This window comes from Trichomycterus rosablanca, chromosome 14, assembly GCF_030014385.1.
Source record: "Trichomycterus rosablanca isolate fTriRos1 chromosome 14, fTriRos1.hap1, whole genome shotgun sequence".
NCBI lineage: Eukaryota > Metazoa > Chordata > Actinopteri > Siluriformes > Trichomycteridae > Trichomycterus > Trichomycterus rosablanca.
Genome location: NC_086001.1, coordinates 21443824 through 21455608, shown reverse-complemented (window position 1 = coordinate 21455608; position 11785 = coordinate 21443824).

Sequence of the window (11785 nt, the reverse complement as noted above, 5' to 3'; positions counted from 1 at the left end):
AGGCCGTCTTCCATTCATCCCCCTCACGAATACGTACAAGATGGTAGGCATTGCGGAGATCCAGTTTACTAAAGATGGAAGCTTTTTGTAGAGACTCAAAGACAGACGAAGTCAAAGGAAGGGGATATTTGTTTTTCACCGTGATTTGGTTTAGGCCCCTATAATCGATGCAGGGCCTCAGGGTCTTATCTCGTTTCTCCACGAAGAAAAACCCTGCACCCAGAGGAGAGGAGGATGGGCGGATGAGGCCAGCCGCTAGGCTCTCGGAGATGTAACTCTCCATAGCTTCTCTCTCGGAGCGTGACAACTGGTAAAGACGGCTAGTGGGAAGAGGGGCCCCTGGGAGGAGGTCGATGGCACAGTCATACGGACGGTGGGGCGGCAAGGTCAGGGCACGGGTCTTGCTAAACACCTCCCAGAGGTCGTGGAATGTGAAGGGTACCTTAGAGAGGTCTACAGAGTCCTTGGAGGGTGGAGGACTTGGTCGAGGACCAGAGGGATGGACAGCAGACTGTAAGCAACAGGAGTGACAGAAATCACTCCAGGTAGCAATTTTTCCTTGCTGCCAGTCAAGGTGTGGGTTGTGGGTGGCAAGCCAAGGAAAACCCAGAACTAGAGGGGATTTAGGAGTCTTGATGATGGAGAACGTCATGGTCTCGCGGTGGTTTCCAGAGAGAACCAGGGTCAGTGGGGCAGTGCGGTGAGTGATACGGGCAAGGATCCGGCCGTCCAGGGCATGGGCAGTAATGGAAATGTCGAGGGTCTCCAAGGTGCAGCCAGCAAGGTTGGCCAAGTCTGCATCAATGAGGTTGTCCTCAGACCCAGAGTCAATTAACGCAGAGAGATGTATGGGGCCTTCAGGAAGACAAAGGGTGGCAGGGACCAGGAAACGGGGCCGAGACAGGGGGACCTCAGTGATAGTGCTCGTCAGAGTCCCCACTCCTACTGACGAGCTCTGTCTTTTGGGCGTACTGGACATGTGGCAATGAGGTGTCCCCCCTGGCCACAATAGAGGCATTCACCTGAGAGGAGCCTTTTGGAGCGTTCCTCTGGGGTGAGCCGGGCACGACCAAGCTGCATGGGTTCTGGGGCATTGGCAGTAGGAAGTGCTGGTGGTAGGCCTAGGGGGACGAATGTTTGAGTGGGCCTGAAAGCGATAGGCCTCGGGGTCTGGACTGGGCATGTTGACCTCTCCAGGCGGCGCTCCCGGAGACGTCCATCTAACCGAATGGCCAGGTCAATAAGTTCCTTAAGCTCGGTGGGCTCATCACGGGCTGCCAGCTCATCTTTGAGGCGCTCCTCCAGACCACGACGGAAAACCCCGCGAAGGGCTTCATCGTTCCAGCCGGAGTCCGCAGCCAAGGTCCAGAACTCCACAGCATAGTCCGCGACCGACCGGGAGCCCTGGCGTAGCCCTAATAGACGGCTAGCGGCGTCCCCAGCATAGTTTGGGTGGTCAAAGACTGCCCGGAACCTGCTGAGGAAGTCCCTGAACGAGCCCACCTGTGGGCCGCCCACGGACTGGGCGGCCTCGGCCCAAGTCAGGGCTTTCCCCCTAAGGAGTCCTATAACGTATGAGACTTTGCTGGCGTCTGAGGCAAATGTGACTGGTCGCTGACCGAAAACCAGACCACACTGGTACAAAAAGCCCCGACATTTATCCAGCTCACCATGATACGGTTCAGGGTGAGTGGTGAGTCCCTCCGCTAGGGAATGAGGCGAGGCAGAGGGAACCAGAGCCGGAGGAGCGAACCCAGAGTCTGGGTGAACATGACCAGGGACGTGGGGAGTGACACTGGGATTAGGGGAGGAGATAAGTGCGGCAACCTGTCTGGATACATTTCCCAGCTGTTGGACCAGTTGGCGGTTGCTCTCAATTAGGGACTTGAGCAGTTGGTCATGCTGGTCCAGCTGGGTGGCTTGGTGGCAAAGGAGGGCCTCCAGGGACCTCTGGTCTTCGGAGGGCGGGTTCGCGGGTTCCATAGGACCAGATCGTACTGTTACGATTGGCAGAGCCAATAAAAGGTTTTTTGGAGGAACCACCAGGCGAACACCACACCACAGACACAGAGATTAGTTAGTTAGATTTATTGAAAATACAGGAGGAAAAACACGCCGGGGCAGGAGCACAGGAATGGTCAACGAGGAAACCAGGAGGCAGGGATCGTGGTAGGTGGGACTGCCGGCTGGGGACCAGAAGGCTGGGAAGGAGGCAGGAGGAGCTTTGGAGACACAGCACTGGAACCCGAAGGTTTGGAGAGAGGCAGGAGGAGCTTTGGAGACACAGCACTGGAACCCGAAGGTTTGGAGAGAGGCAGGAGGAGCTTGGGAGAAGCAGCACTGGAACCAGAAGGCTGAGGTGAAGACCGGAGGAACTGGCAGGAATGCTGGAGAAAGGAAGGAGGCAAGAAACCCAGGAACCAGGAGAAAACGAGGCTGGGGTCAGGAACACTGGAAGCATGGGATCCAGGAAAAAAGCACAAAGTTCAATTATCAAAAGTTCAATTATCAAAAGTTCAATATCAAAAGTTCAAAAAGGTAACCAGGAGAGCTGAGCCGTTCACGCTGACATCAACAGACGATCTGGTGGAGATTGAGAGAAACTGGGGGTTTTTAACTGCTGGTAGATGAGGAGTAGATAGGAAGCAGGTGTGACTAATTAGCCACGGTGGAGATCTATTGGTTAGCTCCAGAACCAATTAAGCTGGTGCAGTTGCAATAAGCGCCACCAGGAGTCACCAAAACACCCTGGGTTGAGCCAGAAGAGAAGTGAGCACAGCAGTGACTCCTAACACAGTAAACCTCCAGCGGTTTATCATGCTGAGAGCAGATCTGATCCTGTAGTCATCTGGAGGCTTTAACCAGTTTGTGATTCTTATAAACAGGAATTTGATATTGAGGCTGAAGGTGAGTTTCACAGAAAGAAGCCAAACATGCTAGACAGGATTTAACTACTTTGTATTTTTTCCAAGTGCAGAAATCACACTCCACAATTTCAGGTCTGGAAGGAAGTGGAACTTGGGCTTCTCTCTTCTTCAAATTCTCTACAACGTTTGCCAGCATAATGTTTTTACTCTTTTCAGGTCTTGGAGTGAAGGTTTTTCTACACTGTGGACAGCTGTATGTTCCCTTAGCATCCTCCTGATCCCAGCAGTTATTAATACACACCATACAGAAACTGTGTCCACATGATGTAGTTACTGGATCCTTCAGTGTTTCCAGACAGACTGAACAGCTGAACTCATCCTGAGCTACTACAATTTTGGACTCAGCCATGTTTCTACATGTAAACAGAAACACCAGTAAACACAGCAAGTTATTTACAGCAGCTCAGATCTCCTGGTTTAGTTTGTGAGTGTTATGTTTAAAACAAGTGTGTTTAAATGAAATCAACAATTTGAACTACATAAAGTAACAATACACAGTAATGTACAGAAGTGTGGAATAAACTCACCTGCGTTCATCAACTTAAATTATCAACAAAACTACAAACACAGACACGGAACAGATCCGCACTCGAACAGAACAAGATCAGATCTGTTTCATCGCGGTCACGCCAACTGCACTTTAAAAAAGCTAGGTCACACTATCTGCACTTACAGTTTTACTGTGTATCGAAACCGTGTTTTACAGTAACCGAAGCGCTAAAAGGAGTAAAGCTACTGTTTACAGCTTAGTAAACATAATCTACCTTACCGAACTACATTAAAGAAGAGCATTGGTTCTGTTACTAATGAAATACATTTCTTATGTTTTTACTGTGTGAATTTGTTGCGATCAGATCTCAAAGTTATGTAAAGTGTCTATTCGGTTGTGTTTACACCACTTTTTAAAGATCAATAAAAAAAGAAAATCAAATTGTTATCAAATTCCACCCCTAGATTCATAAAGTACACTTAGTCTAGTACTTATCTTGTAATTCTGAGACAATGTTACTGTAGAAAATTAAAATAATGGAATGGCACTTATGTAAAACTTATGTAAAATGTCTTAGAATGCTTTATTGTAAGTTTATACACAATAAATACATTTATGAATTAAACATTGTTGTATTTATTGTATTTTATGTTGACCACCGTTTTATAAAAGCAATAAGCCACTCGAGACCGTGCGTTACTTCTATGATTTTAGCACGGGAAAGAACGTCGTTCCCTGTGCTAACATCACAGTAACGTGGCTTATTGCTTTATAATAGAATGGCAAACTTATGTAAAAATTTAATTTGGTTGTGTTTAGACCATATTTGAAGATCAGTAAAAAAGAAAATCAAATTGTCATCAAGTGCCACCCATAGTCATGAAGAACACTTACTCTAGTACTATTCATGTGATTTTGGGAATCATTTGAAATAATGGAATGGCAAACTTATGTAAAATGTCAATTCGGTTGTGTTTAGACCACATTAAAAAGTCAAATAAAATTAGCAAATCAAATTGTTAACAAGTGCCACCAATACAGTACATTCATGTTTATTGGGTTGTGTTTTGACCATTTTTTGAAGTTCAATAAAATAAGAAAAATTGTTATAAAGTGCCACCCATACAGTCATGAAGAATACTTAAGCTATTGGGTGTGTTCTACATAGACAGCATTTTACGTCATCCTACGCATGCTCCCAAGAATGAGGCTGTTTGAAATCCTAGATGCCTTAATAAGCTGTCTAGTTAGGTGTCTTAACATTTCAATGTTATTTTGACTCAAGAACGAGTAAGCATCGGAAGCATCGTAAGTGATCAAGGCAATTCCAGCATTTAGTGCGGCAGCTCTTCTCTCACAGAAAAATAAAAAAAAACATGGCTGACGGGGCGGAGAAACGAACAGAGTTATTTTCAAACGTAAATAAATTATTATTGATTTTTAAGTTGTATAAACTTGCACACGTGTTTTTATTTGCAAGTTCGGGCTCGTCAGCAAATGTAACCGTTTTCGAAGTAGCGCATTCGAATAACCTGACTTATAAGTCATTGACTTATTAGAATCCTCTCTACTGAGGCAGCTGCCTATGTAGGCAGTAAGACAGCAAGGCAGCTCCCTAGGTTTTCAAACACACCCATTGCGTGATTTTGGGACAATTTTACTGTAGGAATTTAAAATAATAGGATGCTAAACTTGTGTAAATTTGTTTTTAGATTGCTTTTTGCAGATCAATAAAGACAATAAATCAAATTGTTATCAAATGCCACCCCTTTTATCATGAAGAACAATTACTTTAGTACTTATCTTGGGATTCTAACACATTTTTACTGTAGAATTTTTAAGTAATCAGATGCCAACCTTATGTGAAGTGTCATTTTGGTTGTTTTTAAGACCACTATTTAAAAATCAATAAAAAAAGACAATCGAATTATTATTAAATGCCACCACTATGACCATGAAGAACACTACTCTAGTACTAATATTGTAATTTTAAGACAACTTTACTTAGGGCATTTGGAGTAATGGGAGGGTAAACATATGTAAAGTGTCTATTCGATTGTGTACAGACCACTTTTAGAAGATCAATAAAATTAGCAAATCAAATTGTTATCAAATTACACCCCTACAACCATAATGAACACTTACTGTAGTGCTAATGTGTTGATTTTGAGAGAATGTTACTGTAGGAGTTTGGAGTAAATGGACGACAAATTTATGTAAAGTGTCTGTTTGGTTGTGTTAACAGCACATTTTGAGGTACAATAAAATAAGCAAATCAAATTGTTATTAAATACCACACGTACATTCATGAAGAACACGTAATAGTACTTTGATTGTGGAGTAATGGCATCACAACATTGCATAATTGGTTTTGTAAAGACCTGGAAGTCCAAACCCAAGTTTTTCATTAATGTATTGATGGCACTTAATAACAATTTGATTTGTTAATTTAATTGATTTTCAAACGTGTACACAACCTAATAGACACTTTACATGAGTTTGCCATCCCATTATTTTAAATTTCTACAGTAACATTGTCCCGAACTCACAACATTAGTACTAGACTAAGCACTAGGCACTTGATAATTTGATTTGCTAATTTTATTGGACTAAATGTGGTCTAAACACACCGAATTTACATTTTACATACGTTCAGAGAGTCACACCACCTTTTTTAGTACTTATGTGATTTGTGTAATGGTAACATGGCACAGCTACATGAATGCCACACAGCAACATTCTTCTCAAGTGTGCTGCAATGACATTTTACAATTACATGAATCATAACAGAATGTAAAGAATTGAGGCTGTTCTGAAAACCAAAGAAGCCCAACCCAGTATTAAAGTGAACACGCATTGCAAAGGTCAAGAGCTAAGCTCTTCCTCTACAGTTTGTTTGAGCGAGGTGTGTACGAAATACCAGCGTACAGTCGTATCAAGGAAATGAAACAAATAGCTGAACAATTTTAACTTCTAATCAATTTTATTTGAATTTAAATTCAATAGTTATGTAAGATCTGAAACCACAATTCCTGTTGTCTCTTCTGTACAAAGCTCTACAAAGTGAAACCAAGTGATACAGTGAGGAAAATATTTATCAGATATCAAATATTTGATACACTGCCAATTTTGCAAGTTTTCCCACCTAAATTCATACATTCGAGCATGAATTTAACATGAATTGAAATTTGAATTCAAATTTTGGTCTTATCTGACCACATGACCTTCTCCCATGCCTCCTCTGGATCATCCAGATGGTCATTGGTGATCTTCAAACAGGCCTGGACATGTGCTGGCGTGAGCAGGGGGACCTTGCATGTCCTGCAGGATTTTAATCCATGGCGGCGTAGTGTGTTACTAACGGTAATCTTTGAGACTGTGGTCCCAGCTCTTCAGGTCATTGACCAGGTCCTCCCGTGTGGTTCTGGGCTGATTCCTGACATTTCTCAGGATCATCCTTACCCCACGAGGTGAGATCTTGCATGGAGCAGCAGACCGAGGAAGATTGACAGTCATCTTGTGTTTCTTCCATTTTCTAATAATTGTGCCAACAGTTGTTGCCTTCTCACCAAGCTGCTTGCTATTGTCCTGTAGCCCATATCAGCCTTGTGCAGGTCTACAATTTTGTCCCTGGTGTCCTTAGACAGCTCTTTGGTCTTGGCCATAGTGAAAAGAGGTGCAATAAATACAGGTAATGAGTGCAGAATAGGAGGGCTTCTTAAAGAAAAACTAACAGGTCTGTGAGAGCCATAATTCTTGCTGGTTGGTTGGTGATCAAATAATTATTTCATGCAATAAAATGCAAATTAATTATTTAAAAATCATACAATGTGATTGTCTGGATTTTTTTTTTTAGATTCTGTCTCTCACAGTTGAAGTGTCCCTACAATAAAAATTACAGGCCTCTCCATTCTTTGTAGGTGGGAAAACTTGCAAAATCGGCAGTGTATCAAATACTTATTTTCCTCACTGTAAGTGAAACATTTTGGCAGAATGTGCTACTAAAATTAGGTTTAAATTGGTAATTGTTTACACTTCATGAACATTTTTTTTTATAAAGTATTACTAAACTTACATTGGTGTTGATTGCTGCAAATTGATTCTGCATTAGCATCTTGGTATTTTATATGTCTATTATTTTTAGATCACTTCAAAAATGATGATCATTTTACTTAATTGTAATGGTTTAAAATGACCAGATCAGGTGTACTTTGGGTTTACCACATATTTAACATGAATTTTACATTATGAATTCTCTAATTAAAAGAAAGATTTACAATGTTGTGCCATGTTGACTAAGCAGAGTCACATGAATTTGGGTGAAGTCTCAGTCAGTATTATATAAAAAAACAATGTACACAATCTGGTCAAACCTGAACTTTTAAATAAAAATGTCATCCTGCTCTATAGACCAGTCAGTCAGGATGCTTTCAACATGAGGCAAAAACAAGTCGCTGGTTTAATTCCACCTGCTACGTGAATGCATGAATGGTAAGTAAACTCCTTTATTTTTGTATTAAATAAAAGTTAGAAAACCTTAAGCAAAAAGTTTTTCTTTTTTATTTTCAAAATGGGGAAATAGGTAAAATAAATATATTGGGATACAAATTTAGATATACAGTACATTCAGAACGCTTTAGATTTTACCATCAATCTACATTATGTTTAGTTGCCCATAATAAAGTGAAAACTTTAGAGAGAGGTGTAAAACAAATGTATCAAATTAAGAAGATTTTAATGTTGAATTGTAACAGGTGAGACCAATAACAGGGTTGGCGAAAGATGTGTAGGAATAAGTTTTAGAAATAGTATGATTGCGCAAATGCATTAGGTACACCTCAGTGTAGGGTCCCTAAGAAGTGCATATGGTCTTGTTTAGAACACAGCCACGACCAGGTGAGATTGCGGGAGATTTCCTGCATTAGGTACACCTCACTGTAGGGTTCCTAAGAAGTGCATATGGTCTTGTTTAGAACACAGCTGTGACCAGGTGAGATCGCGGGAGATTTCCTTCATTAGGTACACTTCACTGTAGGGACCCTAAGAAGTGCATATGGTCTTGCTCAAGACACAGCCATTGTTTGAAAACCATTGTTGGTACCTGCCCGACTGTAGAGGTCAATGGGTGGGGTTAAGGTTGCTGCTTGCTTGACACTAGTTCAATGGTCTCTACCATCACTGAGGGATTTTTGAGATAATATTTCCAGTATTTTGGGAATACTATACTAAAGCCATGCCATTGGTTCCAGCTGTGAGCTGCTAATGGCCTTGAGATCCCCTAATTGGGTTATCTGGAGTTAGACATTGCGGTACTAGGCAGTAAGGGTACTATTACAGACATACTGTAGTGTTTTTAGTGAAGGGGAAGGTAACCTGGGGTGTACTGATCTAGTGCAACATGAAATCCATTTGTTAGATAGTGTGGCGGTTAAACAGCACTATTGACGTCTTCCTCCCACACAGTATGAGCAAGTCAAAGCCCATATTACAGAGCTCATGTTGTGCCACCCCTTGGCAATGGGGTTGGGGGGGGGTAATGTAACAGGTGAGACCCGTTTAATAATAGGGTTGGTGAAAGAGCATTTTAGAAATAGTGTGATTGTGCGAATGTATTGAGTCACGTTTGTAATATGGCTCGCGTAGGAATGTTCAGGTGTAACACCAAGTCACGCTAAACTGCTGTAATTTGTCAATCTGGATATTTTAAATATCCAAATGGTGTTGGATACCAGTGGGGAAGAGATCTAAAACAGCCTTAGGTGAGTCGGCATTGGGTGCATTGGCAGTGTTTGCTCACTAAGTAGCTGGCTATTTGAACTTGATGTATCAGTCTGCTTATTTGACTCTGTGCTTATAGAGTCCATGTGTGGCCAGTGTACCAAACCTTTGTGATGGAAGATATGGCTTTTAGCAACCTCGGAGGTGATTGTGTACATTTTAGCTTTGAGTGATAACTTGTAGCTCAGAGAGGTATGAATAATAAATACTCTTTTATTTATGTTAAGTGTGAGCAGGACACCTGAATAAGTGCAAGCAGCAAAACCTAGGTAAAACCTTAATAATGGGTCAATCACTGTTTTTTCCTTTCTTCATTTTTTTTCTCTTTGATTCTTTTCTTTTGTTTATTACTTTGTTTTTGTTTAAGTCTTTTGTGATTAGTGTAATTTGCTGGTTAATTATTAATACAGTTAGTGAGACAGTATTTTGTAGGGACACATTGTGTAGTTGGGTGTTGTCTTATTATCGTATGATGTGTGTGGTGGTTTCACATTTTTGTATTGACTGGTTGCTGTGATTTTATTTTACATGTGTGGTGATAATCAGATATGTCGCCCAACTATTTAGTCCTGGTGTCTCCTGACATTGCTCTGCTATATCGGCCGTGGTTGAGCATGCTCAGGAGACAGCTGCTGAGGCTGCGCCAGCCGAGGGTGAGCCTCTCCAGGCATCACCCGCGGCAGGAGGGCCTGCTGTGGAAAGGTCCCCTGTGGAGCAGGAGAGTCTGAACTCAAGGGAACAGGGTGAACAGATATGTGATGACTGCAATGAGAACACCCCAGTAGAAAGAGGAAGAGACTGTTTTCAAAGTTCCAAGTAAAAGAAAGAAGCGAGCCCGAGGGGAGGGCATTAAACAGGCTAAAACAGAGGTTAAAGCAGTGAGTGAAATAGAATCTGAGAGTGACGGATCTCTCTCAGACTCAGGCTGGTCCGTGTGCTTTCAGGAGGAGAGCATGCCTGTGCTGTACAAAGTTGAGGAAATTAAACAGTTTTTAAGAGTCACTAAGGGTCGGAGAGGTGTACGTGTTGAGGATTTTTTTTCAAACTGTGCTCAGTTTGTACATGATGTCAAGTATTTTAGGAAGGAAAAGGCTTTTACTGAATTAGAGTTTTTTAGGTTGAAACAAAATACTGACTAAATGTAATAAAGAGAACATTGAAGAAGATGTATGAGATGAGCTGCTGTTCCTCGGTCAGAATGGCCTTTATTTTAAGCCATTTTTATTTATTTTTATTAATGGGTGATATTAGAATTGCAACTCTAAACATTAATGGGGGAAGAGACTGTGTAAAGCGAGCAAAGCTGTATGAGCTGGTGAAACTTAAGGGGATAGATGTTACTTTTCTACAAGAAACACACAGTGATGCTAGTAACGCTAATGACTGGGCTAAAGAGTGGGAGGGGCTTGCGTTTTTAAGTCACGGCTCTTCTACTAGTACTGGTATTGCTATTTTTTTATCTAAAAAATTTTTACCTTGTTCTCACAAAGTGGAAGAGATTTTAAATGGTAGACTTTTAGAGATGACAGCAGACTTTGAAAATGAAACTTTTGTTTTTATTTGTATTTATGCTCCAACTAGGGGAGTGGACAGGATGCTGTTTTTAGACACACTGAACACTGTCATTGCAGACTGTAATTCTACTGACTTCTTAATACTGGGTGGGGATTTTAATTGCACAGCAGATAATATGGACAGAAATCATACAGAACCGCATGCCGCCTCCCGTAAGCGTTTGTGTGAGCTGTTGGAGACTCATGACTTGTGTGACATCTGGAGGAATTTTCAAGGCAGACAAAGACAGTATACATGGGCTCATTCTAAAGACAATGTACTCTCATTGGCAAGGCTGGACCGTTTTTATGGTTTTAATTATCAACTTTCTGCTTTTACACACTGTTTTATCTCCCCAGTTGGTTTTTCGGATCATTCTATGGTCCAGTGTGCAGTACAAAAAAGTAATGTGAAGCCACAGAGCGCGTACTGGCATTTTAACACTGCACTTTTAAATGATGTTAATTTTATAGAGTCTTTTACTTTTTTTTGGAAGGTTTTAAGTTCACAGAAAACAGCTTTTACCTCAATTCAACAGTGGTGGGATGTAGCAAAAATACAAACTAAAATGTTCTGTCAGCAATACACTTTTAATGTCACTAGAGATACAATCATATCGCTTAAAGCTCTGGAGTCTGAAATAGTGGAACTGCAGTCTTTAGCAGAGACCACAAGAAATAAGGAACACATTGAAACACTAAAAACAAAAAAGACAGCTCTAGCTGACTTTCTGGACACAAGAGTGCAAGGGGCTCTGGTCCGATCAAGATTTCAGTATGCGTCGGAAATGGATGCTCCTTCTAAGTTTTTCTTTGGTCTCGAGCGGAGTAACGGACAGAAAAGATTTATGCATGCAGTGCGAATAGAATCAGGAGATCTCTTATTAGATCCTTCTGAAATTCGCAGGCAGACAGTACAGTTTTTTTCAAAACTGTACAAAAGTGAGCGGAATGAGGTGAAAGAGGTCGAAGAACGATTCTTCAATGACCATAACCAGCTTACACAAGAGTCTGCTGAATGGCTTGATGAGGAGCTA